Source organism: Gavia stellata, chromosome 5 (assembly GCF_030936135.1).
Source record: "Gavia stellata isolate bGavSte3 chromosome 5, bGavSte3.hap2, whole genome shotgun sequence".
In the NCBI taxonomy this organism is placed as follows: Eukaryota; Metazoa; Chordata; class Aves; order Gaviiformes; family Gaviidae; genus Gavia; species Gavia stellata.
Window position 1 is genome coordinate 52,937,612 of NC_082598.1, and position 22,977 is coordinate 52,960,588.

Consider the following 22,977-nt stretch of genomic DNA (forward strand, 5'->3'; position numbering starts at 1 on the left):
CAAACAGAGCAACCGGGAGGCAGGAACAATGTCCCTCTATACGCCGCCGGGCCCGCATTGTTCTGCGCGTAGCCCGCTGATGAACGTGAGATGGCAAAGTCATCGTCATTAGGCGGAATTTAATAGCGAATCAAAGTTTGAGGGGAGAATAGGCTGATCTCAGCTTTAGCCTCCCTTGGGTCTTGCTGAAAGATTAGAGGGAAAGAGCAGGGCCTTGCTAAGTTGAATGTATCAGATTGTTTTTCAGGAATAGTTATGCCTCTTGTAAACCCCTGAGAACCACCCAGTTTAACTCTGGAAAAACAGATCCCACGTAGCCTGGGGAAGAGGGGGAAAGGACCTGTAAAGGAGGGAACAGTGATGCTTGATTTTATTTCTCTGCTACCCATTGCAGCAAGAATCATTTCACAATTCAGAAGTTCCAGTCTGTGTAAATTAAGCTAAGATTTTCCTTAAGAAACAAAATCACTAAGCTTTCTTGCACATACGTGACCCAAAGGAGGCAGGCTCCAGCAAGACTGAAAGTATAATCTTTCCTGTTTTCAGCGTACTTCTGCCATCGCAAATCCTTCACCACTAGAAGACTTCTGTACATTCTTTGTCCATTTTCCACACAACTTCCCAAAATGCCGTACGTGGGGTGCCTGACAGCTGTCGCCATGGGGCAGCGAAGGAGTTAATGCAGAGTGTGAAGAGGGGGAGTGACCCTAGGAAAACTCACCTACCAACACCTGCGCTTCGGGATCAAACAAAGCTAACAATAAGAAAGCAAAATGTGTTAGGTGATCTTCCTCTTGTGGTCCCTGCAGTGTCACTGGGCACTGGCTCTTCGCCTCTTATTTCCAGCTTCCTTTCAGTCAAGGCACTCGGTGAAAAGACAAATGATGGCAGCTCGGCATATCGGAGCCTGGTGATCAGCCGGGTTGTCCCAGCAGCTTTATTCTTTTGTTAATGCATTGGGATGTGTTATGTAGCAGCGATAAAATCGATACAAAGAAAGCTAAACATCAGCCAGAGAGATCTGCGCATAGATATGGAAGTAAAAAACCAACGAAATAAGCAAAACTGGCCTTGGGGCCCCTTTTTCTCCCTGCCTCCCCGGGAGCCTGACTCCACTGGGCTGTGCTCGGATTGTCTCCAACAGCATCTTGCAGCAACCTGGGCTGCTTCTTATAATCCAACAAACCTTCCCCTCATGTCTTTCCAGGGTCGTTTCTGTGGTTTCTCCAGTCACGTCAGAGGGAACACTAGAATGTGCCTTTTCTTCCTTTGCTTTCCTAGGGAAGCAGAAGCTCTTGAGGATGCAAGGATGTTTTGGGTTTTTTTTGGCGAGTCTGTTGCTTTATGTTCAGGAATTAGATAGATAGGACTGGAACACATTTGGGGTTTTGTGGATGCTTACCTTAGTTGGGTCTGTTTAGGTACTAGCTGCCAACGCTTTGTAGTGCTGATCCATGCAACAGGAACAGCCTCACAGTGTTGATATTTTTTCAATTCGATACCAGGCATTTCTGTCAATTTGCATTATTGCAGAACCCAGAACTCTGAGAGTAGCCTTGAAACTTTTTCTTTTTTTTTTTTCCCATTTGTTTTGTCAAGCCTCTGCTCCAAAATTCATGTGAATGCCCAGCAATCTCTGCTCTAGACCTTCTCGTCCTCCCTCCCAAGATAGCTTCAGCTTTGTGACCATGGAAAGCTACCAAATAAGAAATTATACCCTCAAGAGACTTTTGGTTTTAAATCCCTTGTTCTGGTTGGAATGGAGTCCCAGTATTTGAAATGGACTGAATACAAGTTACTGGTCTGGGTGAGGACATTATCCCCTTCTGTAACACCTGTGTCCCAATACTAAACACGGACACCCTCACTGCATCCAACTGGGACTTTTGAGTGTCAGTCTCCACTCTCCTACAAGTGTTCCCAACAAGTCCAAACTCTGAGCTTTTCAGCTGGGCATGTTAAAAAAAAAAAAAAAAAGTTTTTTGCAGTGTTTGAAATGTTTTGAGGGTCTGTATAAAAATTCAGCCTAGTTCACCCCAAGGTCTTTGGTACACTGTAGGTACGTCTGCTGGCCCGGCCAGCACTGCCTGTACTGCATGGGGTGTCTGCCTGAATGTCAGAGCAGATTTTAGCCCAAAATGTCTTTAAAAATATTCGCAGATTGTGTTCTCTTGAGTCAAAGCCACATCTCACAAAGGACCTTTAACTTACAGAAAGTCAAAGAACACTCACCTGGGAAAAGGGTTTGAGCCAAACATTTTAGAATAAGAGACCCAGGATACAAAGGGCACCAGGAATAATTGCAACATTAGTAGGCAGAAAACTGTAGCTAACCATCCTGTCCAGAGAGGCATGACTTTGAATGCTGATCAAGGCTATTTTGTCTTGCTGACCGCTTATAGTTTTGAGAGGTAGACTCATGGGAGTCTTACTAAACCACTAACTCACCATGACTGACCCCAGTGTATCTGCCTTTCACACTACATGACTCTGCGCCAGCAAGCTTGAGTTTACTGATGTGTTTCAGACTAATTAAGGTTGGTTTTCTTTAGCATTTCTAATGAAATCCTACCTCCCCAGAAGTATGTGCACACACACAAAAAAAAAGACCCCAACTGAAAACCAAAATGAAACAAGAACTACACAATAGTGACAAACTATTTTCTTTCTTTGCTTTATTAACCTGCAAAAATGTTGAGTCTTTTTCCTAAATAGCCTTAGGCAGTACAGATATTTTTTGCTAAGACAAAGATGAGGAAAAAAAAGAATGCTCCTTTTTTCCTCAGAACTAGCACTGCATCTACAGTCTGTGGCTTTCCAAATTAAACCTGAACATTAAAAGGGGTCAAAGCGTTTAAGGAAACACAAAGACTTTGGGGACAGTTGACATTTAAAGAGATCCCTCCATAAGCTGAGAGTTTTATTTAATATATTTTTCTCTCTAGTAAGCTACTTGGCAGAATGTAAGATGAAAATATCCTCATACAAAAATACACTAATTCCCTGACAAAATTGTAAAACCCCATCCTACATTCACTGTCATTACCAAATATGCTAAAAAGAAGGGAGAGGAAATTTAATATGTGGATTACCTCATTTAAGAAAAGTGATCTGCCTCTAAAGTTTTGCTTGTTTTTATTATTTAAAACTCTATTAGGAAATCAGGCAGCGGGGAGCCTTTTGGACACAAGGTGTGTGATGAATAGGAGCAAGCATAGGGATGGTGCCCTTGAGTTGGGACTGTCACGCGCCCTTGTTGAAATGCAATTGCAAAGCTTACTTCAAAAACAGGCTTAGGGCTACCCTCCCTGACCCGGAGGGTTCTTGGCCATCTGAGACAGGAGCTGGGGAGCCAAGCGGGTGCTCTCACTGGCTCTGTGCATGCAACCTAGGAAGAAAATCAAGACCTGTGCCAGAGTCCTGTGCACTCAGAGGTTGTGAATGCTTTCAGGGTGGTTGGACTTGATGATCTTATAGGTCTTTTCCAACCTTAATGATTCTGTGACATTTTGGGCCCATAACGTCAAAAAGGACAATTTTCCTGACCTGTAGATGTCAGTATTGTGTGCTTGTACCTTGCGAAATTCCACTCATCCATCTAGGAAGGGTTTTCAAAAAACCCCATTTGGGCAGGTGTAAAAACAGGGAAATTTTCCACTGTGCGTGTGTTTGTTTAAGCATTTGCATGTATAGATACAGTATAGAAAAAGCATAGCTATATACTGCATAGTATATTGATTGCCATTTGCTCATTACCTACATCAGCAAGTCTTTTGTAGTATGTAGCTGGTTACGATACCTATAGTACCAATATAAGGAATTAGGCTGGTAATACTGTATGTTACATATTTCTAAAGCAAGAACTGCCATGATATACTTGGTATCAGAAGTGGAAGCTTTTTGGTTTTCTACAGCATTAGGAATACTACTATAGGATGCCAGGACACACATGCGCTCTCTTTCTCCTTTTCTCTCCCTATATATATTGTAAATCAGTGGTTGGGGGAAAGGGAATAACAGTGGTCCCACCATGGCATCTGAGTTCTCGGTTCATGAAAAGTGCACCAGACATTGCCTGTAAATATAGTCCCTTAGAGTTTCAGAACAGAGAATAAAAATCTAAAAGAGTAAAAATGAAAATTTGTCCCGCTTGTTGCGGTGAAACCAGAGAGTTATAAAGGACCTCTGAACAATATTGAGTTTGGGGTAGCACAATCACATCACAAAAGATTTACCTTCACTCTGCAAACTCAATATAGGGCAATAACAATCTATTACAAGCAGAGCAATACAACATCAAAGGAATATTTAAAAGAACTAGACAGAACCTTTAAATCACCAAAATTGAGTTAGGTTCTCCCAAAGGAAATACCCTGGGGACAATTCCTAGCAGGATTTTCAAGAGGTGTTGTTCATTTACCAAAAGTTATATTTAATGTATATCTTAAATATAACCAGTAATCTGGCTTCTTCTAAAAACCTAGAGGGCAATAAGCAAAAGGCACCAGTCTTCAAGGAATGATTAGGGTGGCAAAATGACAACAACATGCGTCCCCTAGGTCAACATAAGTGATTCTGTTATAAAGCCTCTGTCTCTGCATCAGTTGTGGAAGTAAGACACAGAATATCTACCATGTACACCATCCCCTAAGTGAGCAAGTCAGCCTGCAGAAGAAGGAGATGGGATGCGTGCCATGTGTCTCTGATAGTCTAATCATAGAAGTGACAAAACTAGCAGGTATCGTGAAGGATGGAGACTCTAGCAATGTACCAGCTCTCCAGGCATGATTCTGGTTGATGCTCTTTTTTCAGTTGCTATTTATTCTTGCCATAAGTAAGGATTTATAAAACAGTTGTAATTTGGTAAACTGTTGAAAGTAACCAGCACTGATGTTGCATCAAATACCCCTCTTTTCCGAAACATAACTTCTTAAAATGTCCCCTTGCTGCCTTTTCTGCACAATGCAATAGTTTGTGGCTAGAACTTAGGAGGCATTGCCGCAGAGCGATGGAGTCATCTGACTTACAAGAGAAGCTGCTCCTGGCTGTAGTGGCAGGACTGACCCCATGGATGCTGTAGGGCACTGCAGGAGTCCTGTTGGTGCAGCTGCAGTTTGCCTGTGCCTTCTGTGGGCTAACACAGTGACAGCGTGGAGCGACCCAGGGTGGGATGATGAGCCTGGCTCATGGGGACACTGGAGCAGTAATCCTTTTGGAAAAATCCCCCAGAGCTCCCTACTCGAGTCTAAAATCCAGCTGATAACTTAGCCGCTGCCTATGCCATTTTGTGTGATTTGCAATAGTCTTTCTCTATTACCTGCTCCGTTCCCTTGTGGCATCAATACAAAATTCTATTGCAGCCCTTGACTAGGGGCATATATAAGGTTTTATTTAGCCTGCAAACAAGAAGAGTGCCTGTCTAGTGGCCAGGACCACCAGTCTTTGCACGCAGGTTGGATACAAACTTTGCAATCAGTAATGAGGAGAAATGAGACAGAGCTCATGTCTATGACCCTGCTCTTCCAGATGCTGAAAGGTGGACAAAAGTGAGTTTGACTGTAGTGTAGGTAAACCAGAAACCAGTGATGAATAAACTGTTTCTCTTAATGACAAGAAAACACTTTTACCAAGGAGGCACTAACCGCTGTATAGACAACTGCCAGGACAGCTAGATGCTGATACTTTGAAATGTTCAGCAAAGAAAACCAGATTTGAGAAGGTGATCACAACAGAACAACCTTCTCCACCTGTGTCTCACCAGTACCTTCGCTCTAAGGTGTAACAGAGTATGTATAGAGCCATTAAAGAGGCAAAATAGGAATTATTGTGCGCCCACATTTCAGGAGAATTTGATTCCAATTAATGGAAGGGGCAGTTTGGTAGTTAACTAAACTGCCTTCATATCAAAGGTAATGCAGAGCAGGTCATGGGATTGGGTTAACTGCAAAAAGCCTCTTGCTTAAATCCCCAGGTGATACCTGACACACCCAAGCATTGACTTTTTAGATGGGAGTACAGAAGATAAGCTCAGAGTCACACAGTGGTCTCTTTGCATTTGGCCCAAGAACCAAGCTTAAAAATACAAACAGGCTGTCCTGCACAGAGGGTGAAATACTTAAATGTCAGAATAGTATTGTTAAGGCTCTATCTGTATGCATAGCAACTATCGTGTGTACAGCAGAGAATAGAGCTCCCTTCGTGAAGGCAAGCAGGAATAAAAGCTCCGTATCCTGTTTTAACTATTCCCAGGTGGCTTTGAAAAAAATTCTTTAGCAATTAAAATGTTATTGACCTCAGTGACATGTGTACCATGTCTCTCAAAACTAACGGTAAATATACAAAATGTTTATGTAGATATATATACGTTTAGTGCAAGTACTAGTCAATAGAAGAAACATTTCCTTAACAGTTGATGAAAAACTTTCTGCCTTTTCAAGAGGGTATTGAGAGAGATTTATTAACTTCTACTTTTTTCCATGTTCTTCAAAGGGACTATTGTAGGACATTGGGCCACATAATCCCGTGTCTTTACACTGCGATGCATAGGAGAGGGGTGGGGAGTGCAAGAAGCCAGGTTGTTCCCAGATGTCTCTGAAAGAGCTGGGTACCACTGTAATACATATGTTTAGGTGATACAACAAGTGTTTTCTGTCCTGAAAGTGGCCTGGGCACACCAGGCTGTGATGCATACTCACCTCTTCTGACCTAGGTACTCTGGGAAAACAGAGACATCTCTCCACTTCCATGGGTGGGGGTGTCTCTGCCCGCCCTCTGTTTCATGGCACTGTTGGGAGAGCACTGGTAGCTGCTGCCAAAGGTGTTTTGTATATAATAGCACGGGAAGTACTGGGCATGTTGCTGCCAAATTAACTTGCAATTATCTCCCTGAGCTGAGTAGTCCCATGCACAGTGACAGGGTTAGTGCAGTCGTACACCCCTTCAGCCTGAAGCAGAAATAGTCTGGGTACCCTGCGGTCAAATTTACCATTGCAGCATGTTTCCTTCTGTGAGCTGGCTCTTGGAGCATGTTTCTCCCTAGACGGTTGCTTGCAATTGTGTGACCTCATGAAGGTAACAGGAATTCCAGGAACTGGTGCTGAGAAAGCTTGGCATATTTAAAGGAAGGCTTTTTAAGTATTTAAAGGAAGGCTTTTTAAGTATTTAAAGGAACATTAAGTGGAAAGGGACACAGCACTGATCGTTGCATTCATTTTGCTGCTATGTACAGAAGTTGTCTGAGGAGGAGCTGGGGAAAAAAAAGGAGTTATCCAGAAGTGTAGTTCCCTGAAATTCCTTTAAGGGAAGGAGTTTGGTCTTTATCATCTATTTATAGGAATGCACCTGTGGTGAGACAGGGAAGAGGAACAAAGAGAACCACACCAGCGGCAAGAACGGAACATGGGAATAGTCACGAAGAAGTGCCGTTAGGGCAGTCTGGAGCAGGTCTGGTTGTACTCTCTCTGTCAGGGGTCTGGAGCCTCCTGGAAAGTAACTCAGGAAAGAAATGCGGCAGATGTGACAGGAAAGGGGATCTCCTCATCAGTCAGAAAGAAAAGTCAACTGTGGTCAGGGCTAGGAACAAAACTTTGGAGAGAAATGACTTTAGGGGAACGAGGTCTGCTCCTGTCTCTCCGTTCCTTTTTACCACCTATCTTGGTTTCTGCAGTGTTTAGCAGAGACAAGGATATTTTCATATCTCTCAGGGCAAGAGTTAAAAATGAAGTGTTTTGCAGCTGTCTTTCTATATGCATGACTAGTATGTGTGAAATATCTGTTGGACCTTCCCTGATTGTATGCTTTTGTTTTGCCTATTCTTTTCATGTGGTGGCTACATAACTTAAAATATATTTTGCATTTTTTAATAGAAGACAAAAGTTTCATTGTTCTAATTTTTCTCTACTTTGTATCCTCAAAACCCATGTAACTGTATTTGCTCTGCAGAACTTTCAGCATCTAGATGCACTCGCTTGCAGGATAGAGAGATATTTTGCTAGCAGTCTGTGAGGTCCAAATATAAGCTGCTGCAAGATGAATGTCACTCCAGTGTAACATTTTCTGCAGCCTTCATTTCAGAGAGGATGAATGTCACTCATGGAAGTAATCTCTGGAAATTTACCTGAACCTGAGAGTTTTCAAAGTCTGAAGTTACATGTGAGCTATTTCAGCGACAAGCTCTAACTGTTCTCTGTGAAACTTCAGCATTGTCCAGACCACCATTCTGACTCTGCTAGAGATGTTCAAATTGTATGAGGCTCAGTCCATGGAAGGCTTTGCCAAATCTGTGGGAAATTGTTGCAAGGGAAGGTATTCCTAACTGTGAGGGAGTCTGGCAGAATCTGGGCCAATGATAGCATGTGTTTGTGCAGTAGATATATTCAGACTTGCATCTTTTCATTAATAAGTTATCAGGTGTGATTGTAGGAGCAAGACAGCAAATCTGGATCCATGTAAAACTGGAAACAGAATAAATCAATCTTTCTTCATTTTCTAAGAAGGAAGTTTGGCAGTTATGCTGCAAAAACATTATGCAATCCATCTGTCTTTTTTATTCTTGGAGTACTGTCTCTGTGGACTCGGCTGCAACAGGTCAGCCCAGTATAACCAAGACTGAGAGAAAGGAAAAATAAAAAGTTTTGTACTTTCTTCTGAATTGAGGATAATGATGGATACAGCATAATGATGAGGAGGTACCAGTCCCACAAAAGGACCTGGCACCAAGTGAATTGAAATAGGACAGTCCCAGGCTGCCAAGAGAGAAGGGAGAGGGGTACAGCTTCAGTGGCCAGACATGAAGTATTGATCAGAAGAGAAGCATCTCCCCTTCTACTTGTTTACCCAAATCTCTGTCTGTAGCTCCTGTCATCAGTAATTTTGAAGCTCAGTCTTTTTGTCCTCTAGAAATAGGCTCCTTTTGAAACTCCATAAAGTTGGAGTTCAACTGCAAGTAGACTATCGAAGGATAAAGTGTTTCTCCACCAACATTAAACAAGTCCCTGCTGATCGGGACTGTTGGTGGGAACTGCTAACCCCTGGAAAATAAAAGGTATGTTAACAAAACCCCTCCAGACCTTAGAGAGCAGTAGGTGGGTAGGTCTTCCCCATCTATAAATTCTCATAGTGCTTTCGTCTTCACTTCTGTGATGCTAATAGTTTCCCTCTCTAATTTCTCAGCTAATTAGCTTATCTCTTCCATGCAGGTTGGGGGAATGAAAACATAGCTCCTGATGGAGCTCTCTGATGTTGAGGCAGACGTCTTGAGAACACAGATCGAACTGATAGTAGGCTACTTTATAGGGCCTTAAAAGCCACTAAGAAACTAGCAAGGCCCATTAGACGTTCTGTCATGCATATGATGAGAAAAATATACCAGCAAAAAATCCACTTTATTGTCCTACCATGACAGCAGCAGCTATTGTGCCAGGAAGCTTTTTGGATGGTAGTTCCACCTTAGCGTTTCTGCTCTGCTGGCTGGTGGGGTTTCAGGGACAGCATCCAAACAGAGGGGCTTTGTGATAGGCTATCAGTGACCCGTAAGGAGTACAACACACAACCCACTGGTTTGACAAGAAGGAAAAGCTCAATAAAAGCAGGGTGACCTCTTTCAGTTTCCCATTTCAAGCCTTAACATTTACTTCCTCACACAAACATTGGTTTGGAGAGCTGGTGCCACATTATGTTCCAGGCTCTTTTTATTGTGAGCAGAGTTTAGCTGGCTTTTCTTAGAGGCATTCCTCCTTTGCACTTTCCTCTCTGGCATCCTTAAACAGACAGGAGAAAATACTGCTCTTTAACAGAGGTCCACATTCACTTTGTACCACAAATATTTTGCATCTAGTGAGCTAGAAATTAATGGCAAATGATACTTATAGACTATAAAATAGAACTTTAGGCAAAGTAATCTATAAAGAAAACAAGCAACTACTTGTTCTTTTGTCTTCAACTCATCGTTGAATAATTATTTGTCTTTTAACAATAACTGCTCTGCAGTTACATTGCAATTTACGTGCTAGAGAACCTGGAAGAGCTCATAGAGTTTCACAAACTGCGCCTGCAAGACTAATTCAGGCAGATCTTTCCCAGAGCTCCCTGTGAAAGGGACTGTGGTCTCTTGTTGTCATCGGGGTCCAGATGACACTGTACGGAGAAATTCGGTAGTCAGCATGGAGTTACCTGTGCCAAGTTTCTCCAGAGCACCAAGTTAGTCCTTTCCCTACTCCCCAAATGGAGGGTATGTTCATGGAGCACAAAAGCTCAGAATTACCACTCTTGTCATTTTTCCGGTACTGTTTTTTAAAAATTCACTTTGGTTTGGGCTTGTGCTAGGAAATGCCTGGAAAGTGGCCAGGTTGGTGAATCTGGGTTGATTTTTGACTGAGTAAGCCTCTTTTTTGGAAGAACTTTATCTTCTTAGTCTTTCCCTTCTCAAGACGATCTGTGCTGGCAAGTGTTTTAGTTCCTCTCCAGTGAAGCATCGTGTTTATGACTTGCATGAAGCCCCCTTGCAGAGCTATTCTGTTTTGTTCCAGGTGCTGGTCAAAGATGATAGCTGATAGGTGACGTGCTTTTCTCCTTAGCAAACTCAAGACATTATCTTGGTACTCTTGACAGATCTTACCAGCCTGGTAATGCTGGGACTCAGTTTTGCTTTCTGAATGTGCCAATGCAATCTGCTGCTGATAGATGCTTCCAGTATGCCTCTGAAATACGTTTTAATGCTTTTTTTTTTTTTAATTCAGTGGCACTAAGAGTGTCTCCCTATTAAGAGTGTGTTCTGCACTTAATAGAGATGTTCACTGCTTGCTTACGTATGAGGAAAGTGACATATGTCTTTTGGAAGTTATTTTTCAATTGGTTTTCCAAGAATTTGTGTTAAAATCAAAATATTGGTGGTTTTGCTCCATGACGGACCATTGTTTTTTTTCTGACTGAACTTTGTAGTAGAATAAGTGCGTATTTCTAATTTACCCTGACCTTAAAACTTACAAACTTACTGAAATTTGTCCAATTATGTTTAGAGAACTCTCTTTAAAGAAGAATCCATCCTATGTTTAACATACTTCACTAGTCATCAGATGCCAATTTATAATAATAATTTTTCAAGGGCATCTCTAAAAGATATTATTCTTTCAAATGACTGCCCGCTCCCTTTTGTCTGGGACCAAAGGAGTGAAAACCACCAGCCCTTTCTTACTGTTTGGTACTATAGTTTTTATCTAGGAATGCTAGATCTGCATTGGTATTTTTCCCCAAAAAAACCAAAACCAACAAAATAAGAACAAAGGAACAGTGCTCAGATTTCTCGATTCAAGGCTGGATTTATAAAGCTGGCTGCTCTTTGGTCAGCAAGTGTGTCTGTAGTACAAATGTGGGAGTGTGTGTCTTTTGTAGCCTCTGCTCCATCTGGGAGAGCAGGCAGAGCAATGCAAAATCCTGGGAATTCAAGTCCTTCTGTCTGAAAGCTGCCGTTACAGTCACTGCCTGTTTTCTTCCCAGAGTGTGTATGGGGCATTTAAACTGTTACCTGTGAAGAGGCATTTTTCTCACTTAAGCACAGATGAATTCTGTAAGTGATTAAAGCCAGCTTATAGTGGAAGAAAAACTGCTCTCTGACTTGGGTAATCAATCACAACTGCTGAAATTAATCCACGCATAAAAACACTGAGCTTCAGCTTTTAACTACCCACTGACTATGATCTCTGATTTCAATTTCTTAGTTCTAGAAATAGAAAACTTATATTTGAAAATGTTCACGTTACTTCTTAGACTGTTCCTGAGGTTTTAAAAGGCTCACTTGGTTACTTCATACACATGGTGTTTCTGGTCTCCACCACATGCTGCTTTACTCCAAATTCTTAACAGTCCCCAACAACAGTTTCAAACAAATCAATAAAGTACCTAAACAGTCATGGCAGAAGGTGATCTCATTATCAAAAAATACTGGCTTGTGTGTGAGTAGTTTGAGGTAAATAGTCCTTGTTTTGATCAGAAATGTATTTTGCTCTTAGTCCATTTTAAATTTTGCTTTATTGTAATTTATATTATTTATGGCGGACTACTCTTTTTATTTTTATTTTTTTTAACACCCTGAAACTTGCCTTATGATTTAGAAGCAAACTTTTCTTTTTGATTCGGGCTGCTGGTAGAAGGCTCTGTCTGAGGGTGAGAATTAATGCCGACCGTCCTGTCCCCTGCCAGGCTGCGCCGACTCCCTCCGCCGTCCCTGCAACCTCTCCCATGCTGCTAAGGTCCATGTCAGACAGAGCCCCCTGTCATGTTCCCCTTTCACTGGCTGCTTTCTTCTGAGAGCTGTCACCACCCCCTGGAAGCACATCTTCAGTGGAGACACAAGGCTCCTACCAGCCCCGGCGGCAGGCTGGAGATGTGAAAGTAAAATTTATGGCTAGTGGGACTTGGGTTGCACCGGGCGCGTTCGAATTTCGGGTTATTGCAAGACAGGCTGTGCTTGCGCCGAGTATGGGAAACAAGCCTGCCGGAGGGCAAGCAGAGAAACTGCTAGCAGCGAGTCCTTCCTCCTCCCCCCGAGGCTGCGGTTCACCGGGAGATGTTTAAAAAGTCTTTGGGAGAAGTTTCCTTGCACGCTGAGAGGCAGAACTCTCACCTGCAGGATAACTTTTAATTGCTTTGCCTCGGTTGGTTATCAATGGCAAACATGTTAACATATCCCTTTTAACGTATTAAGAGGAATTTGAAGTGTAAGCAGTCAAGCACGGGAAAAGCAGGAGGTGCTGGAGGGAGATGACAGGTATATCTGGGTTTCTGTCCCTTGGCATTCACTCACCCTCGCTCTTTAACAGTTTTCTTTTTTAAAAAAGGCAAAACTATGGCCTTATCACTAAAATTTCACGAGTAGTAGTATTGGGTGCGGGTGCCCAGGTGCTGGCTGCGGGGGTGGCCTCTGTGGGGAGAGGCGCGGGGCTGGCTCCGGACACAGGCAGTGCCAGCGGCTCCGATGGCCCTACTGCAGGGCACGGCTCTGCTGCTGGGAAAACCCATTTAAGAAAGGGCAAAATGCTGCCCAGCAGTGAGGAGCGAGGAAAAACAGTGTTAGAAACAGCCCTGCGGGTATCCAGGTGAAAGAAGGAGGAGGAGGTGCTCCAGACATGGGAGCAAAGATTTCCCTGGAGAGTCCACGCTGGAGCAGGTTTATTCTGCAGGACTGCAGCCCTTGGGAAGGACCCATGCTGGAGTGGGGGAAAAGTGTGAGGAGGAAGGAGCTGGGGGCAAAGGGGGTCTGTTCTCAACTGACCACAATCCCCCAAATCCATCCCCCTGTGCTGCTCAGGGACGAGGGCTGGAGAGGTAGAGGAGTTGGGAATGAAGAAGTGAAGCTGAGCCAGGGAAAATGGGGCGGTATAGAAGGTGATGTTTTAACCTCGTCTTCGTTTTTCACCATCCAAGTCTATTTTAATTGGCAGTAAGTCGAATGAATCTTCCCCAAGTCGACTCTGTTTTGCCCATGACAGTAACTGGTAAGTGATGTCCCTGTCTTTGTCTCTGCCCACAAATTTTTCCATCTTATTTTCATGCCCTGTCCTGTTGAGGAGGGGGAGTTAGAGAGTGGCTGGGTCAACCCCCACCACAGTCATATACAGATTTGGAAGGCAGCGGTGAAATTTTATTCACTTTATCTATTCAGGAGGTATTAGTCATGACAAAAGCATTTGCAGGTTACAGCAACACTGCAAAAAAACCAAAGGCCAGCCAAGTCTCCACAGAAGCAAAGATAGTGAAGAAAATTCTCCATGTTGAGAAACTGTCATATATTTCTATTAGATCTTCTTCCTAACCTTGACCAAATGCACAGCTTTCTCATCCTTTTTTCTTTTCCCCTGAACTTTCCTCCAGACGAAGAGTGTAATGGCTTTATTTTTGGTTTGTTTTAAGACTGAACAACCTCTTCAAATGGCTGTCATTGGAGGCTATTTAAATTCAAGCCTCGCTATATGCTGTCAGTTCAGGACTGCTGCCAATAAACATGGAAGAACCTTGTATGAACTGAATGTTTCTCAACTTTATTAGAGTAATTCACATTTGGACCCTTTCCCTGCCTGCACCCCTTTCTGCCCTGAATCTCTGTTTCCTTGCCAAGTCATCTAAGCCTCTGATCTTTTTTCCCCAACTAAATTTCCGGACTCCAAATAGAACGCAATATAAGAGTTGTACCGTTAGCCTGTGTCAGCCTTTCTCACCCCTTCAAGTCACAGCTGAATTCAGCCAAGTTATGGACTCAAAGCAGAAGTGTCTTGACTTCCAGAGCCAGGGACCTTGTGGCATGCTTGTTCCCCTGAAGTGTCCTCTTTGTTAGCATTCACTTTTCTCAAGTACCCTCCAGTGTCAACCTTCTGGGCATGATTCAAATCAGTTCTTCCAAAAATTTGTATATGAGGGGAGCTTTGAGATTTGGATTGATGTTGGGCTAGAGGTAACTTCATTAGTAGGTTGGTGCACTTCTATTCTTGACGTGCAGCTGTTGCAGTTTCTCCATGTGTCAATAAGACATCATGTGCAATGGATTCATACACTACAGTTTAAGGAAAATTGTCGTGTATGACAGGTTAATCCTAATTTTAATCAAATATATCAAATAATCCTACAGACAAAAATGGATTAATTCTATGAACATCTTATTTATCTCTTTTCCCAATTTCAGTTTGGGTCCTATGAGCATACAGAGTTAGGGGTGCTTACGAAATGCAAATGGTGATGCTTTTCCTAAGCATGCATTTTCCCAAGTTAATTAACTAATAATAGGATCTGTTCTAATAGGCAAAAGAATTTACATGTTTCCGTGAGTTGAGTTAAACACTGGTGAAAAACATGGGGTTCGCCTTCTCTTGCTGGCTTACGTGAAAATCACTACCTGTGCTTTTGTAACTGCGCACAGTAAATCCTACTGAATTTTCTTTTCTTCTTGAGAAGATAAAGCTTTAATCTTCACCTGGTCCTAGTCTCACTCTGGTCTATACATCTAACTTAGGTCTCTATAGAACTGTCCTACAAGTCGGTGAGTGTGTTTATACTGTCCTCCAATCTGTGCAGCTTGGCTTTAAAAGCCAAGTATTTTCTACAATTTATGTGAATACCATTTCCTCTGCCCCTAGGCAGCGATGGCAGTAGTCATACAGGTCAAAACATTTGACCAATTCAAATCACACCCAAATCAGCCGATGCCCGTTAATAATGGGGAGTGTTACTCAATCTGATTAGCATCATGCTAAAAGAATAAACAGGATAAAATATCATGTTCAGGTCCATGTTCCTTCTGTCTTAAATACTGGATTAAATTAAATTTCACAGTTTAAAAAAAAAAAACAACCAAAGAAAAAGAAAAAAACCAGGCAGGCAGTAAATGTCACTACTTTCACAGAGAACACGTCCTCCAACTGGATAGTGAGTATTACTGCTTAAAAGTTCTGCGTTAAGGTGACAGTCATAAACTATAGTTGTATTTAATGGGTATTGCACAAAACTGATTTTGCGGCATACTTTTTATAGTTGGTAATTCTGATGGATCAGTTTTCTATGTGAAAATGGATCGTTTTAATATAGCGTGGAACAAATTTGTTCATGTTTGAGGTTACCAATTGTACAGAGGTTTAAAGACTTCAGTTGTTTTCATCACCTGGCTGCTAAATATGACAAAATGAAATACTGAAAATAGGAGTGCAAATTTAAGATTGCAGCCTAAGGAATAGCTATTGAACACTGTTAAGAAGCAATTTTTGCAATCCAGAATGAGAAACTGTCTAACATTGGCAGGTCATAGTGATTTTTTTGGTTTTGTTGGTTTTGTGGGGGTTTTTTTTGGTCATTACAGGCAGGATTTGGGTACATGAATTTTTTTTAAAAAAGGCATTTTTAGGCAGGAAACAATCTGCTGTCCAGCGGCAATCCACACCTAACATTGGAGGAGGATGTCCTTAACTGAAAAAAGAATTTAGCACAAGGCTGTGCTCCACAATAAACTCATCACAAGCAATGAATGTATTTGAAGAACAAAGACCATCTTTTGACAGAAAGGAAATGGTCAAGGGGGGAAGAATGTGTGAAAAGTTGCTATTCGAACAGTGAGTTTCTCTACGAAGCAGTGTCCCAGCATGTGCCAGCTCTGTGGTTAAGACCTCACTCTTGTTTAGCCTTACAATTTTCACTGAAATTTTAACAACAGAGTTGATAGACAGCCAAAGTAGTATCACATTTCATGGCACAGCCAGCCTATGACCTGCTTCAGGCTTACACAGCTACTTCTCTTGTGGTGCCTAATGCAGCCGTGCAAGGTATGTCTCACCGTGGTTTCCGAGGTAGTCACAGAAACGTGGCCAAAGAGTTTAAATGTTGACATAATAACATGTTCTTGGTTTTCAAGGCACGTAAGTGGTTTAATATCTAAAAGTTCTTTCTTCTGTTACGAGATCAGAAGCTTTTAGACACAAACCAGTCTAAAAGTGGCCACACCAAGAGGCAACAGGAGTGGGAGCTCATTCCCTATCAAACACAATGTTATTTCAAGGTAGCTAAGAGTCCAGTATCCCATCCCGGTCCAGTTAAGAGGCTGCTGTGGAGTGAGGCAGATTTTATGATATGGAGCAGATTCTTATCTCTGTCACTCCCGAGAAAATCCCATCGTTCTGTTAGTTTTAGTGGCGCTGTCCGAACATGCACTGTAGTGGAGATCAGTACAGCAGCGAGCGAGTACTCTCTTTGGACTCACATGTTCCAAGCTGAGGGTTTTCATAAAGATTTATAGAAAGCAATTCTCATCAGGTTATTCTAAACAGCTTGAAGAGGAAAGTTTTTCCCTCATGGTGACAAAGCACATAAACTGTTTTGGAGAATAGGAGCTTTTTTCACCTCCCACCCCCCATACACACAGCCTGGGTAAGCGCCAGCGTGGATACTAGGTACTGTTCTCTTAGTATTGTTTCTGGTTTACTAATTACCCAGGCTTGTGATGCTATGCTCTCAATGCAGTTTTAAATCTATCCTTTTCTTTCCCAAGGATCTCGGCAAAGGCATGCTTAGGAAATACCTGTCAGTCATTATTTTTTAGGCTGCTAGGAAAACTATACTTTTTTTTCCTCCCAGGTTCCTAATGAAATAATTTGCTTCATGTTCATTCCTTGAATTGCGGTTAATTACACCAAATCAGACACTTCTAACAGCTTCACTTTTCTTGGGATAATAGTCTTCTAAAAAGTGACTCTTTCTAGCTTGGAACAGAAAACTCTGTTGAAACAGAGAAAACTGGGTGGCTTTTGAGATAACACTGAATCCTCTTTCTCATTAGAGTTTCTGCCTAGAGCACTTCTTAGCCTTCTTACCCTTCCTCCCTATTCCTCTTTTAAGATCATATCACAACACTTCAAAATTTTTCCCTCGGCCTTTTTGTTTATCTTTAAAAGTAATCTTTAACACTAGCAACTTTCTACAATTTACAGATCTATGTGACATGCTAGTTTCGACATTTGTTCTTATGTGGCCTAGGGGAGACCTATGCTTGGTCGATTCATGTAGACTATCCTATGTTGAATATTGGAAGTCTCCTATTCAGTAGGATTTCAGCATCATTTCCTTGCGTTATGTTTACGGATTGTGAATGTCGTGGGCTGTACCTTGGGTGGTAGGTACTTCCAGTGTTAAGAACTATTAAAAGCACTGGCTGCCTGTGTTTCAGGTGAAGTAAAGCTTCAGTTTACTCCTGACTACTACGGCAGAAAGCCTGGGACCCATTGGAGTAGTCTGAGCCAGTTTAATGCACTGATCCTGCAGGGCCCTCACAAAGACCTTCCAGCTTTGCGTACCTCTTGCGTGACACGGGTGCCCCCATTTCTGCAGAGTTTCTTAGCTTTTTAACAGGCAGTAAGTGGGCTTATTAATTGTTCCTCCTTTGTATTTTAACATAAATCTAAGGTCTGATGAGGACAAATGGAAAGCTTCTTTCAGTAAGTTATTGACAAAAGTCTTTCAACCACAGCAGCGCACGTCCTGGAACAAAGACTGTGCAAAGCATTGAGTATGCAGTGAAAAAACACCACTGCAGTAGCGAGTGTACAAATATCAACCAACCTGGTAGCCTTACCTGTTGCAAGGAGTAATAAGAGGGATTATCCACTGATAGAGCTGATGTATTTTTGGCTACTCCAGATAAGAACTTTTCTTGCATTCTGCTCACAAGGAGAGCTGGATTAGTAGGTGATCATCACATAACAAAGCTTATAATATGCCTTGATAATTGGGAGTAGAATGCAAAAAGGAAGAAAGATACAGGAGGGTGAGGGACTCCTGTTCTTAAAATGTAGGTGTCCAAGGAGTGGCTTCTGCACGAGGAATGACCGAGCAGGCTTGGACTCTTCAGCTTGCCACAGAGGGGACTTAATGGGAGGACAGTAGGGATCAACAAAAACAAGGAGCAGCATGGAGAGAATGGACAGGGATGTGCTGTTTGTTGTTTCATCTAATACAGAATGTAGGGCTGTCGGATGATGTGAGGAAGAACCAGGGTCAAAATGAACGCAAGGAGGTGGTTTCTTCACTCCAACATGAAAGCGCTGCATGGAACTCCTTCCCAAAGGATGTTGTGGGTTTAAAAAGTTTACACGGTGTGCTGGTTTTGGCTGGGATAGAGTTAATTTTCTTTGTAGCAGCTAGTAGGGGGCCGTGTTTTGGATTTGTGCTGAAAACAGTGTTGATACACAGGGATGTTTTAGTGACTGCTGAGCAGTGCTTACACAGAGTCAAGGCCTTTTCTGCTCCTCACACCGCCCCACCGGTGAGTGGGCTGGGGGTGCGCAAGAGGTTGGGAGGGGACACAGCCGGGACAGCTGACCCCAAAGGACCAAAGGGATATTCCTGACCGTATGACGTCATGCTCAGTGTATAAACTTAGGGGGAAAGCTGGCCGGGGGACCGTTGCTCGGGGACTGGCTGGGCATTGGTTGGAGGGTGGCGAGCAACCACTTTCATTCGCATCACTTGTCTTTCGTGGGTTTTATTTCTCTCTTTTTTTGTTATTTTCCTTCTCATTACAATTTATTACGATAACAATAATAATTATTATTTTATTTCATTTATTAAACTGTTCTTACCTCAACCCACGTGCTTTCTCACTTTTACTCTTCCGACTCCCCCCGACCCCGCGGGGCGGGGGGCAGCGAGCGAGCGGCTGGCTGGTGCTGAGTTGCCGGCTGGGGTTAAACCTCGACACACCGCTTCAAGGGGAGACCGCAGAAACGTTTGAAAGACAGGTCCATGGAGGACTAGTAAACAAGACAAACCACGTCACTCTTGAGAAATCTTCCGAGCTGGAAGCAGTCTGAGGCTGAGAGCGCAGCTGGGGAAAGTGTCGTAGACTTTATCCTTTTCTCAGTCAGGCACCTACTTCTGGCTGCCATCGGAGATGACGGCCTAGGGGGGCCCTTCGGCTGAATCAGCACGGCCTTTCCTGTGTTCCCCAACCAAACTTGACGCCACTTGTTGTGAGACTCCATTAAATCAAGATCATCTTCATATTTTGCTCTGAACCCTGATAAGGGGACTTCTTCCTCTCTTTAGACTGCATCTGAAGCAATCTTTCTATCCCACCCATTAAGTCCCAGTGAAAGATGGAGGCCACTTTGCATCCCCCCCAGGGACGCAAGCTCTAGGGGAAAAGTCTGCTATGTTCATCATATAGACATACCTGACATAGCACATATATTAGCATACATCAAATATTTTAGTATAGATTACTGCAACGTAACCTATTCTCAAATACTTTACTCATGTGAAATGCCCTAATAGAGGGAAGGATTTTATTTGCCACCCAGATCAATTTTCAAGAGACATGTGATGTTGAGTCTCAAAAATTGCCTTCTTCATAAAAGACAAAGCTGACAGATGCAGGTTTTGTTTGTGGCTTTAAATTAAAAAACCTTGTAAAGTTTTTTTATATATATAAAAATAAATAAAAGAGAATGCAATGCTCTGAACCAAAAGCAAATAAAAATTCAATGGGCCTTCATATACTGGTGTTTGTACTCAGAAAGCAAGGTTTAATAAAATTCTTTAATTTTACGGCAGAAGACATGTCAAGTGCAGTTTACATTTCTCAGCCAATAATCATATTTTCTTGCAAGTGGCTGATACATTTATTTTTTACAGACAGACACAACAAATAATAAGGGTTTTTATTTGAGAGGAGAAACAAGCATTTTTATCAAGATGAAAGGGGTATAATAAATTTATGAGACCTCACATACAGCTATAATATAATAAATTAGGAGGATTAATGGAATTGTGGGCTACAGTAACCCTCACTAGTAGAATGCCTATTTTATGGAGCTTGATAATATAGTTTATCATTGACTCCATGGGAATTCCCACAATATATTAGCTGTGGTGTAACAATAAAGCACACACAGTAAGAGGCATGTCTCTTTTGACACACATTCTCTTCCCACACTTATTTTACCAGGGAAACAACTCCGGTGCAGTTTAATTAAACTGCACCGCAATGAATTAGTCCAGGTCTTAGCCCCCTGACAGTGAGGAGCCTGGCATTACCACAGGGGGCTGTCCCCCCGTGACACCAGAGACTGCAGAAAACCTGGGAAAAAAAGTGTAGGGTCTCTCAAGTGACACTGTCACTGTGCAAGGCCTTAGCTGTCAATCACAGGAGCTGAAAAAAGCTCAGACCCCTCTGCATTCAGCTTTATCTGCCCACATTTGTTCACTTTGATCTGACCTTTAGGAGGAGATCAGAAAGTGATGTGGAGAGGCATTTAGAAGACCTCCCCATTTATGAAGGCGGCGGACTTTGGTGGCAAGATAAAAACCCACGTCAGCAGATGTTCAGCTGATGAGACTTTTATTTATATGCATGATTTTTAAAGTTTTCAGGAATAGGAACTAATCAAAATTGGTGTTCTGGAGAAAAGCACTTTTTTGTAAGGGGAGGTGGCATAGGCAAGTGTTGAAATCTGAATCCAAGTGGAAATGCTTAGGGTACAGGAGCAGACGGGAATCATAGCACCGCAGCCTGCGGGATTCCTTGGTGTTACACAGGCCATCGGACTGCCTGACTTAGTTCCTATTTCTTTGAAACGGAACATACCTTTCTAGGAGAAAAAAAAAAAAAAAATTCCCTCCGCATTTAGACATCGCCAGGAACAGAAAGGTCATGACAGTCTTTGGGAACTGTGTGACTGGTTAACTACCATCCCATTTTAAAAAGGGACATTTAATTTTGTAGATGAGTTTACCCAAGTTGCACTTGTTATATGCCATCATTGGACGGTGTAATGGCTTGAGTTAAATCAACCGAAGACCAATCTGTTACCAAACTTCTGTACTCGCAGTGTAATCAAGTCACCTTAACTGGAATACCCGGAGGTCTTCAGTCTCCCAGTAAATGGTATTTTCCACTCCTTCAATCAGTGCTTTATATCTTGTATCTGTCACTAATACATTGAAACAATCATAAGGTGATATAGTCTTCAAAGAAAAGAAATTGATAACGATTTTTAAAACAGAAAATTGAATTGTGTCATTCTCATGATCTTGGAGGGGCATTTAATACAGACAACAGTATTTCCCTAGAGCCAAATGTTGGAATGTATAGAAAGGTAATTCCTAATAAAACAGGGAAATGGTCATCCGTTATTTATAGGCGTGCCTGTATAGAACCTTTTATTAATTCATGAGTCTATTTAGGAGTAGAAAAACAGAATTTAATCTCTTAAAAATGCATTTTTAGTGAGAGTACCTTGCCAGACTCAGCTTAATACGTTTTTGAACATACACGCCACACCACAGAGGAATTCGTTAGACAATGGCAATTAGATCTCTAATCATTTGGCACTGCTGGAATTACTGCACTCTATTTAAATGCCAGACATGGTACCTTAGTGATTGGTTCATCCTGTCGCCACATTTCCATCGGCTACCAAGCCTGAGAAATGACAGTCACATTAAATGTCATATAAAGCATCTGACCCTGCTCTCCCAGCACTTGATCTTTGCACTTCAAGTGGACATTTATCATTGTCCTGCAGAGACAGAACTCAGGTGGTTCAGATTCACCACTGGTTTTCATGTTATAAAGGCATTATAACATTCCCTTAACTTTATCCTTCTGTCGCAGGAGGGATGGAAATACAATTTTGCTACCAGCTGGCCAGGTGAATTTACTCAGTGGAGGGAGAGAGGAGCAGGTTCATGTGGGTCAAAAGACTAGAAATAAGAGGTGTTCAGTCACAAAGGACATACTCTTCAACTCATACAAATTCCTGATGCTCATAACTGCTTTGCCAGTAGAGTCGAAGACTTTTATTAATCAATTTTCACTGCTTTGTTCTTTTTATGACACAGGGAATGCAGAGGTCAGAGATTTTCAAGTGGAATAAACATAGCGGATAACAGCAGCCACAGTTGCAAAACAATGGTCCCTCAGCTTCAAAAGAAACAGAAAATCCCATCTGTAACTAGTACACGTTCCATTACATGTCTTTGAATATTGAAAATAACTGCTGTGACTGCAGTTATCTTCTCAGCTATGCACGTGAGGTTTCAGGAGGACTTCAGTTGGGTCCCTGTGAAGAATTTGGCACGGTGTGTATTCCCCCAAGGGGCCCCAAAGGGGAGTAGAAAGCTCCGTTTTTATGCTACAGTCTCGTGAGGAAGCTGGTTAGGACGCTTTCTCAGATATTGGTGTTTCAGTTTGCAGGTTTCTCTGTGTAGCGGGGTTAATGCAAACCGTGGGTCTGAAAGTCATGGTTGATCCCCATCTCCGGAGAAGCTGACTGGCTGTCTAAAATGGTGGGGAAAATTTGCACCTAATTTCAGACTGCAAGTTTGGGCATATCTTTTCTTTTAACACTTGAAAGGGATAAATCCGCAACTGAAATAACTTTTAAAAATAAGGTCTGCAAAACTGGGTTGATTTCACTTTAAGCGTGGTATCTTTTTCAGGGACTTTAC